Below are 10,571 nucleotides of genomic sequence, written 5' to 3'. Positions count from 1 at the left end.
CCCATTTACAAACCTAGTTCATGCAGTAGTTATCTATGGTGATAGTTCCCTGCCTAGAATAGTTCCTCTACTTCTAAAGGCAATTAGGGGGAAGGTCAAATGTTCTTCCTGAGTCTTTTGGGTCTTGATTGTTTTCAGCTGAAAATAATCCACATGCCAAAGAGATATTTTGGGTGACAAATTTTGCTCCTCTACACACTTATCATGAGTTGTAATTGTGTACAAACATTTTTCTCCTTAATTGTCTCTCTCTGTTGAGTATAAGATAAGCATATTGAGGGCTAGTGTGACATCTGTCTTTTTCCTACATTAGCCCCAGTATCTAGCATAGTGCCTAGCATAGAGTATGTGCCCATAAATGTTTGATGAACCAATAATGAGAATGGTTCTCAAATTTCAACTCCTACCCTGATTTCTTCCAGAGTTCCCATCTCATATCTCCAGGTCCCTATTGGCCATTTATATATGAATGACCCTGCTCTAATTTGTCATTTATCCAAAATCATTTTACCTCAAAAAACTCCCTCCTAAGTAGAGAATGGACATGTGGACACACCAGGAGAAGAGGAGGGTGGACAAAGTGAGAAAGTAGCATTGACACATATACACTACATTGTGTAAAACAGATAGCTAGTGGGAACCTGCTGTATAGCACAGGGAGCTCAGCTCAGTGTTCTGTGATGACCTAGAAGTGTGGGATGGGGGTGGGGGTGAAGGGTGCAAGAGAGGTCCAAGAGGCTGTGACTATATGTATACATATAGCTCATCTACTTCCACTTCTTTGTACAACAGAAACTAACACAACATTGTAAAGCAACTATACTCCAATTAAAAAAAAAAAAAAAAAGCCCTCCTCTCCTCAGGATTACCTTATATGTCAGTGTTATAGTAACCTCATCCAGGATTGAAATCTGGAAGTCATCTTTAAGTCTGTCTTCCACTGGCCCTTTAATCCTTCACCTGGTATAGCATTTGAAGATATCTTCTTCTTCATATTCCGTAGTCATCACCTGGGTTCAGAATGTTATTACCTGTAGTCTAGTTCACTAAGTGAGTTCTGTTTTGTTTTGTTTTGTTTTTTTCCATACACCCTACCTAGCTTATTAATACATGAGCACTCAGCTTCAGTGTGCCTTTATATGTTCCTGCTGCTGCTGCTAAGTCATGTCCAACTCTGTGTGACCCCATAGACAGCAGCCCACAGGCTCCTCTGTCCTTGGGATTTTCCGGGCAAGAGTACTGGAATGGGGTGCCATTGCCTTCTCCTCCTTTATATGTTAGGTACATGTAATCCAAGGCTTCCCTGGTGGCTCATATGGTAAAGAATCTGCCTGTAGTGCAGGAGACTTGGGTTCAATCCCTAGGTCAGGAAGATACCCTGGAGAAGGAAATGGCAACCCACTCCAGCATTCTTGCCAGGAAATTTCCATGGACAGCAGATCCTGGCAGGCTACAGTCCATGGAGTCACAAAGGGTAAGATACAGCTGAGCGACTGAGCATGCACACAATCCCCATTCTACTGCCTATTCTACTCTCTCTGCTTAGGCAATCCAGATATGCTTTACAGTGCCTTCAGCATATCAAGAAAGTTATACTGTATAGCACAGGGAAGTATTCTCAGTATCTTGTAATAACCTATAATGGAAAACAATGTGAAAAAGAATAGATACATACTCATGTATATTTATAGTGGGTTTCCATGGTGGTTCAGATGGTAAAGAATCTGCCTACCTTGTGGGAGACTCAAGTTCAATCCCTGTGTTGGGAAGATCCGCTGGAGAAAAGAATGGCTACCTACTCCAGCATTCTTGCCTGGAGAATTCCATAGACAGAGGACCCTGGCGGGCTACAATCCATATATACATATATATGTATAACTGAACCACTTTACTGTACACTTGAAACTAACACAATGTTGCAAATGAACTATATTTCAATTTTTAAAAAGTTATGCCTCTGCACCTTTGCAAGTGTTCTCTCTCCCTGAAAATCCCCATTTCACCTGCCTTTGCCACAGGATTATGTTGAAATTGGCATCTTCTCTGTGCAACTTTCTGACCTCTTTCCCCAACATACCTGTGCGTCAGTGTCACCACCACCACTGTCTTGACAAAACAAGTATTTGCCATTCCCTTATCTTTCTTCCTGAAGTTCTTTGTCTAGACATCTATTAGCAGGTAGAACACTGAATTATATAGATATCTCCATATTTTTATTTCTCCTTCTGGACCACAGGTCTCCAAGCACAGCTGGCAGTAAAAATGCTTAAGCACCTACCCACCTCCACATATACACATGTATGTATAGTATTATATTACTGTGTATATTACATTACTGTCCATATTATTGTATGTTATTATATATTACTGTATTATGTATATCATGCCACATATATTATTGCAATATTATATATTATAAAATGTGAAAACCAAAATTGAAAAAGATGAGCTAAAACAAAAAAATTATTAAAATTTCTAACATGTTTTTTATCCCTCCAAGGATATTATTTTGAACTCTTCCCTGAATTGTATGCACTCTTGCTTTTTGAATGTCTATAGTTTATACTATTGCCATAGCTTCCAACCTATGGTAATATATCCCACTGATCACCCCTGTAGCACTCATTTGGCATTTCTAGTTCTTCTTATACAACTACCTAATTTGAAATTAACCAAAAAACCTTTCATGATTATTTTCATGCAATAATATTTACTGAGTGGCCACAATATACCAGAAATTTTCTGGGTCCTGTGGTCTCAGTAACAAACCAGAAAGATTAGGTCCCTGTTCTTATGAAGCTTTCATACTGGGATCAGGAGAGAGAGAGAAATATAAACAAGATAATATTATCATATAAGTGTAACCAATTGGAAGATCTGCAATGTATTATATTAGTGAGAAAAAGGCTTTAGAATTAGGCAGCCCTGGATTCAAATCCAGGGTTGACCACATACAAGATCTGTGATTTAGGCAATGAACTTAATCATTCTAAGTTTGTTTTCTCATCTGTAAAATAAGATTAATAATTTTCCTGTCAAAAGGGTACATGTAAGAATGAATAAAGTATAAAATTTCTAGCATAAATGCCTGATCATTGATGTTATTAAAATATATTTTGCAAAATCTTCATAGCTCAGACAGCATATATGTTACAATATGATTCTATCTAAAAGTAATTCTAGAAATAGGATATGGGAATTCTTTTCTTGGTTCACTTTAATTGGACAGATTTGAGGGTACACTTGAACTTGACTGTGAGAGGAAATCATTAAAGAAGGAATGTTCGGAGCTAATTATCTACTTAAGATCAGAAAAAATAATTGCTGTTGACAGTTCACTTGCCTGACAACTTTCCCAGAAGGTGAAGAATTGACAGTTTATCTTTTTTTTTTTAATTTTATTTTATTTTTAAACTTTACATAATTGTATTAGTTTTGCAAATATCAAAATGAATCCATCACAGGTATACATGTGCTCCCCATCCTGAACCCTCCTCCCTCCTCCTCCCCATACCATCCCTCTGGGTCGTCCCAGTGCACTAGCCCCAAGCATCCAGTATCGCATTGAACCTGGACTGGCATCTCGTTTCATACATGATATTTTACATGTTTCAATGCCATTCTCCCAAATCTTCCCACCCTCTCCCTCTCCCACAGAGTCCATAAGACTGTTCCATACATCAGCGTCACTTTTGCTGTCTCGTACACAGGGTTATTGTTATCATCTTTCTAAATTCCATATATATGCGTTAGTATACTGTATTGGTGTTTTTCCTTCTGGCTTACTTCACTCTGTATAATAGGCTCCAGTTTCATCCACCTCATTAGAACTGATTCAAATGTATTCTTTTTAATGGCTGAGTAATACTCCATTGTGTATATGTACCACTGCTTTCTTATCCATTCATCTGCTGATGGACATCTAGGTTGCTTCCATGTCCTGGCTATGATAAACAGTGCTGCGATGAACATTGGGGTACACGTGTCTCTTTCCCTTCTGGTTTCCTCAGTGTGTATGCCCAGCAGTGGGATTGCTGGATCATAAGGCAGTTCTATTTCCAGGTTTTTAAGGAATCTCCACACTGTTCTCCATAGTGGCTGTACTAGTTTGCATTCCCACCAACAGTGTAAGAGGGTTCCCTTTCCTCCACACCCTCTCCAACATTTATTATTTGTAGACTTTTGGATCGCAGCCATTTTGACTGGTGTGAAATGGTACCTCATAGTGGTCTTGATTTGCATTTCTCTGATAATGAGTGATGTTGAGCATCTTTTCATGTGTTTGTTAGCCATCTGTATGTCTTCTTTGGAGAAATGTCTATTTAGTTCTTTGGCCCATTTTTTTGATTGGGTCATTTATTTTTCTGGAGTTGAGCTGGAGGAGTTGCTTGTATATTTTTGAGATTAGTTGTTTGTCAGTTGCTTCATTTGCTATTATTTTCTCCCATTCTGAAGGCTGTCTTTTCACCTTGCTGATAGTTTCCTTTGATGTGCAGAAGCTTTTAAGGTTAATTAGGTCCCATTTGTTTATTTTGCTTTTATTTCTGATATTCTGGGAGGTGGGTCATAGAGGATCCTGCTGTGATATATGTCAGAGAGTGTTTTGCCTATGTTCTCCTCTAGGAGTTTTATAGTTTCTGGTCTTATGTTTAGATCTTTAATCCATTTTGAGTTTATTTTTGTGTATGGTGTTAGAAAGTGTTCTAGTTTCATTCTTTTACAAGTGGTTGACCAGTTTTCCCAGCAACACTTGTTAAAGAGATTGTCTTTAATCCATTGTATATTCTTGCCTCCTTTGTCAAAGATAAGGTGTCCATATGTGCGTGGATTTATCTCTGGGCTTTCTATTTTGTTCCATTGATCTGTATTTCTGTCTTTGTGCCAGTACCATACTGTCTTGATAACTGTGGCTTTGTAGTAGAGTCTGAAGTCAGGTAGGTTGATTCCTCCAGTTCCATTCTTCTTTCTCAAGATCGCTTTGGCTATTCGAGGTTTTTTGTATTTCCATACAAATTGTGAAATTATTTGTTCTAGCTCTGTGAAGAATACTGTTGGTAGCTTGATAGGGATTGCATTGAATCTATAGATTGCTTTGGGTAGTATACTCATTTTCACTATATTGATTCTTCCAATCCATGAACATGGTATATTTCTCCATCTATTAGTGTCCTCTTTGATTTCTTTCACCAGTGTTTTATAGTTTTCTATATATAGGTCTTTAGTTTCTTTAGGTAGATATATTCCTAAGTATTTTATTCTTTCCGTTGCAATGGTGAATGGAATTGTTTCCTTAATTTCTCTTTCTGTTTTCTCATTATTAGTGTATAGGAATGCAAGGGATTTCTGTGTGTTGATTTTATATCCTGCAACTTTACTATAGTCATTGATTAGTTCTAGTAATTTTCTGGTGGAGTCTTTAGGGTTTTCTATGTAGAGGATCAGTTTATCTTTACTGAATATTTGATGCCCTTGAGGCAGCCTTGAGTTCCACAGATTAAAACCAAGTGGATAGAAGCAAACATAAAAGAAGAGCAAAAGGAGCCTCAAATTGTCTTTCATGTTCAATCCCCTACCTTTCTGTATAAAAAGGGCTCAGCCTACAGCATTAAGATATTAATTTGCTTCCTGTGAATTTTCCATTTGAAAGGTGTACATGGATATGGCAAAGCACTTCACGGCCTCTCTTCCCAAACTGAGAAGTAGAAAACCACAGAGAAATAAAACCTAAATACCAAGAGCAGGAACATTAAAAGGCTACAATACCCAAGTTCAGTTAAGCAAGAAGTAGTGACTGATACGGCTTCCCAGGTGACTCAGTGGTAAAAGAATCCACCTTCCAATGCAGGAGGCACAGGAGCCACCAGTTAGATCCCTGAATCAGGAAGATCCCCTGGAGAAGGAAATGGCAACCCACTCCAGTATTCTTTCTTAGGAAATCCCATGGACAGAGCAGCCTGGTGGGTCACGGTCCTTAGGGTCACAAAGAGTCAGACATGACTGAGCGACTGAATATGCAACACACAAGTGAGTGATACAGAGGGCTTGCAAGTTCCAATGTGACTTCTGAGGCTATTAATATAGTAGTACTTGATGAAAAGTACTCACGATTGTGAATATGCACATTTAGGTGACAAAAGCACATTTAAAATGCATATGTTACTATTTGTTTAAAACCTTGCTCATAGGCAAGGTTTCTTTTGATTGCAGTTACATGAGTTTTATTAAATCATTTCATTTTCTAATAGCATTTGAATCAGAACACATATATCCATTGCATTACCTTACTAATTAATGTCTTTTGAATGTTCTATAAAATACCTAGACAACAAACCCACTCCTTTTCTCCCTCTCATTCAACTTTTTAATTGTTTTTCCAAAAACCTGAATCTTAAAAAATAAAATTAAATAACAATTGCAGTGGTGAGTTAGCCAGGATTTTTCTGAGTCCTATCTGCCTTTGCCTGGTGATTTGCATATTTTAAATTTGGCTTCTTTTCACTCATCTATAAGGAAATAATTGATAAAAATTCACACCTGCCAAAGAACTCTTCAAAGTTTTAATATTCATAAGCCTTAACCTTTATGGATATTGTCTTGTCACTTAAATAATTGTGCATTAAACTTCATAAATATTAGACCAGTCCTTTGAACTTCAGTCTGTCTAGGTCTGTCATGAGTGATCAACATCAGAAAACAGAAGTGAGTAAACTAAAAACTGTCCTTTCATATTCCAAGGATGATGGCTTATCTAGTAACTCATATAATGTTAAAAGAAAATTACCAATACTATCAACAATTTATTCCCATTGATAGGGTAAACAGATTCACCCCAAACATAAAACAACAAACATAAGGTCGACTTTTATTTTTATTCATGAATACAAGAGAATCACCTGAAGTTCAGACATAGCCTGAGAAGATTTTAGTTATAGTACAGAGTTGAAAGAGAGTGCAACGCATCCACCACCATTTCATTTGAGGTCTCTGTTGATGTATTTTGGCCACGTCTCAACAGCATACTTTAAATGAATGATGGTTTTATGTGATAGGAAATGATATATAGAAAAGTCATTAGTCAACCAGAAATTAAGGGAGAGAAAATACAGCATTAGCAATTTTATTTCCAATCTCATCACAGAAGTGAGTTTTGACTCTGCACATACTAGTGTTAAACTTTATTAGTCATTTGAATATGTCATTAAGTATTCCTACTTGAATTAAATGTTTGGTGTGCGTTAATTAAATTTATTAACATGATACTTTCCCACATTTCCTTTCCATTGCCCTATTCCAGCCTCTCAATTTGACTCACCTGGATAATCACAATAGCCTCCTAACAGATCATCATGCTTGTAGTTACTCACAAGTCCAATCCAAAGTTATTATCACCATCAGAATAGTAATAATAACAGCTGCTATCCTTGAAAGAGTACGTGTGATGTAGTGCTAGCTGTATTATGTGGAGTTTTAGTTTGATCTTCACAACAGCTCTTTAAGGTCATTACCATTATATCTTTTTTTACAGATGTGAACACTGAGGTGAGGTTAAGCAATTTGTTCAAAGTCAAATAACTAGAAACAATAGCCTTTGAACAAGTTTTTCCTGTACTACCTTTAAAACATGTCCTGAGTTCTCTAATTCTATGTATACTCCATACACATTCTCGACATTGGCCAGAGCTACCTTTTTAAAAATATGAACCATATGATATCAACCCTGCTTGAAATCTCTTCTTATGGCTTCCCATTACAAGTAGAATAAAAACAAAATCTTCACCATGGTCTACAAAGACAAATGTAATCAGACCCTTGGCTCCTTCTAGAACTTACTTTCATGCAGGTGTCCCCTTTATTTATTTCAGTCCAGCCAAGCAGGCCTTCTGTCTGTTTTTGGAACACATCATGCTCATTCCCACAAGGGCCTTTAAATATGCTCTTTGCTTTGATTGGAAGACCTTGCCTCAGATATTCACATGGATCATCCCAACATGTAATTCATGTCTTAACTCAAACTTCATGTCATTAGTGAGGCCTTCTTTAACCATCAAATTTAAAGCAGTTTACCTGTTTCTACCAGTCATCATCATATTGCCCTGTTTTATTTTGTTCATCACTCTTACCTAAATTAACTAGAAAACGTCTTTGTGTGTATTATCATTTATCTCTCCTGTCCGTAGCTGAAAAGTCAGTACCATGAGAGCAGAGGTCTTGCCAATATACGTCACTACTTTGGCCCCAATTACTAGAATAGTCCTTGGAACATAGGAGCTCAATAAATATTCATTGATTGCACCCAGTTTTGCCTGACTTCAGAGCACCAGCTCTTAACCATATGCTAAACTGCTTCCTAAAGGATAGGTTTTTTCACTTTACTTCTTTCTTCAAAAATCATCAGTATTGCCGTTGTCTACTAAATTAAGTTCCAGCTGCTCAGTTTTGCTTTCAAGGACTTTGACCTCTAGCATGTCTTTCTGTCTGACTTCCTCCTGCAGCCTACTTTATGCATTATTTCTGAAATACAACAGGGGAATCTGAATACACCCTACACTTCCCCCACACCCTACACTCCCCCACAGTCCTACCATTTCTACCTTTAAGATATTAGCTACATCCTTCACAGCCAAGCTCAAATCACACCTCTTACACAAAACTTTCCTAACCCCCTGCAATATTGTGATTTATAATAAATATATATATAATCATTCAGATGATCAAAATATATTTCTCATGTATATTTAGTCTTTGCCTAAGGTTTCTGGCTCACAGCTCCCCAACCACATGGAATTTCCTGAGTGATAAGAGCAATGGGGACATCTTTTGTTCACAATCTTTGGTCTCTTACCCTCAGTTCTAGAAATTCTTCAGAGCCATAAAGGTGAAATATGAAGCCCCCTTTCCGCTGCAATTGAATTTATGTTAATGAAGTGACTTTTGGAAAGCACCTGAAGACGGGGACTGGTTAACCAGGAGAATCAATCAGGAATAGATGTTTGGAACTTTTAGTCACATCCTCTGAATTCCTGGGAAGGGAGAAGGGCTGGAGGTTGTGTCAGTCACCAGTGGTCAGTGGCCACCAATGGTTATAAATTAATCAAGTGTGACCATGTAATGAAGTCTCCATAAGCACCCAAAACAAGGGAGTTCCGAGAGCTTCTAGGTTGGTGAACCTGTGGAGATGCTGGGAGAGTGAGGCAGAGTATGGAAGCTCTCACCCTTTCCCCGCACCTAGCCCTATGCCTCTCTTCTATCTGGCTGTTCCTAAGTTATACACTTTTATGATACACCAGTAAACTTATTTCAGGTACCTAGAATAGTCAAGTTCATAGAGTCAGAAAATACATTGGTAGATGGTGGGGGCTGGGGGTTGTAGTGGTGGGGAGTGGGGATGGGGAGTTAATGTTTAATGGGGACAAAGTTTCAGTTTAAGAAGGTGAGAAGTTCAGGAGGAGGCTGATGGTGAGAGTGCACAACAATGTGAATATACTTAGTGACACTGAGCTGTACAGTTAAATATGTTAAAATGGTGTTTATATTATGTGAATTTTACCACAATAAAAAAGTTTAATTTTTTAAAAATTAGAAAAATATATAATACACGGTAATCTAGTAGGTAAAGTATTTGAGTTCAGTGAGCTGCTCTAGCAAATATTTGAACTGAAGAGGAAGTTGTTGGCAATCTATTCTCAACCGTCAGAAGCACAGGCAATTACCTGAGCTTGTGATTGGTGTCTGGTTGAGGGGGGTACTGTCTTGTAGGACTAAATCCTTAACCTGTGGAATCTGATACTACCTCTGGGTAGATAATGGAGAAGGAAATGTCAACCCATTCCAATATTCTTGCCTGGAGAACCCCATGGACAGAGGAACCTGGAGGACTATAGTCCATGGGGTCGCAAGAGTCAGACACGACTTAGTGACTAAACCACTACCACCACTGGGCAGATAGTGTTAGAATTGAGCTGAATTGTAGGGCACCTGCTTCATGTCAGAGAACTGTTTTTTGGTGTGGGGAACCTCCCCACCACACACACACTGGAATTTAGTGCAGAACCCTTACCCTCTCAACTCAAAATGTTTCCCTTCACAATTTCCCCCATGGTACTTTGTTGATCTTAAAACACAGCACAGTGTTTTAGTCAGTAAGTCGTGTCCGACTCTTGTGACCCTGTAGGCTGTACCCTGCCAGACTCCTCTGTCCATGGGATTTCCCAGGCAAAAATATTGGAGTGGGTGGCCAATTCCTCCTCCAGGGGATCTTCCTGACCTAGGGATCAAAGCTGGGTCTCCTGTATTACAGGTGGATTCTTTACTGACTGAGCTACCAGGGAAACACAGTGTACCTCATAATAAAGTTATTTGTAGCTATATCCGCCTCCAGATGCTTACCTCTTATTTTCCATCACATTTCTGATGCAGGTTCTAGCACATAATGTCTACTCAAATGGTGAACTGAACTAAATATTTGCAGTTCTCCCATCCTTATCAGCACTTACATATGGACTTCCCTGGTGGCTCAGATGGTATTTACATTATTGTTTTTTTGCCTGTTGCTTTTTAATTGCTTTCATTTA

The sequence above is a fragment of the Bos mutus genome, chromosome X, assembly GCF_027580195.1.
Source record: "Bos mutus isolate GX-2022 chromosome X, NWIPB_WYAK_1.1, whole genome shotgun sequence".
Taxonomy (NCBI): domain Eukaryota; kingdom Metazoa; phylum Chordata; class Mammalia; order Artiodactyla; family Bovidae; genus Bos; species Bos mutus.
Note: the sequence above shows the minus strand (reverse complement) of the source record.